The sequence below is a fragment of the Octopus bimaculoides genome, chromosome 9 (genome assembly GCF_001194135.2).
Source record: "Octopus bimaculoides isolate UCB-OBI-ISO-001 chromosome 9, ASM119413v2, whole genome shotgun sequence".
NCBI classification, from domain to species: Eukaryota; Metazoa; Mollusca; class Cephalopoda; order Octopoda; family Octopodidae; genus Octopus; species Octopus bimaculoides.
The window spans coordinates 24646328-24647237 of record NC_068989.1 but is presented as its reverse complement, the minus strand read 5'-3'; the positions used below and the strand labels follow the sequence as shown (position 1 = coordinate 24647237).

Below are 910 nucleotides of genomic sequence, written 5' to 3'. Positions count from 1 at the left end.
TATATGTGTATTTGTGTATAGGTAGGTATGTGTGTATATGTGTAAATGTATGTGTATATATATATGTGTATATATATATATATATGTATATGTATATGTATATATATGTATATATATGTGTATGTATATGTATTTATATGTATGTGTATGTATGTGTATATATGTGTACGTGTGTTTATATGTATGTGTATGTATAGGTATATGGATATATATACATGTATATATATATATATATGTATGTATTTATATATATATATATGTGTGTGTGTGTGTGTGTATGTGTGTGTGTGTGTGTGTTCGTATGTATATATGAGTGTGAGTTTTGACGTGGGTATGTATATAAATATACATACATGAACTTATGGAAGTAAATGTGGATTTGTTTGTGTGCATACATATGAGCAGACACATAAGTATAAGCGTTCATATACATTCATCTCAATTTTTTCATAGAAACACAGTATTAACCCCAACTATATTGCCTTTTTATTACATAACATTCCTCTTAAATAAAAAAAAAAATTTATTAGATCTATATTATCCCATCTACTCACAAATCTACACTTTCCTTTATCTCTATCTCTTCCATTTTTTTTTCTTGTCCAACCTACTATCTGGTAGCGTCCAAATCTCTAACGGTTTTTTCAAATGAATCACGTCATAACCTTATCCAACTATAGTTATCATACTCGGTCATAATGTCTTACGTTTAAGATGATTCCCATGCATTTCCCTGAGGAGAAGTTTACATTTTTAACATCGCCGATTCCTATGGATCGCATAAATTGTAATTCTTCGAAACATATGTCGGAATAAAGTATGCAGTTATAACATGCGTTTACTCCATTCCTTAAATTTTTTATATATACATAAATATATATATATACATATATATATATATACATATATA

General features: G+C 27.3%; 1 protein-coding gene across 1 annotated transcript in view; it reads right to left on the bottom strand.

Moving 5' to 3' along the window:
• Window positions 1-910, bottom strand: part of LOC106884213 (uncharacterized) — a 60848-nt gene that overhangs the window by 26175 nt on the left and 33763 nt on the right. The gene's annotated exons all lie outside the window — the stretch shown is intronic.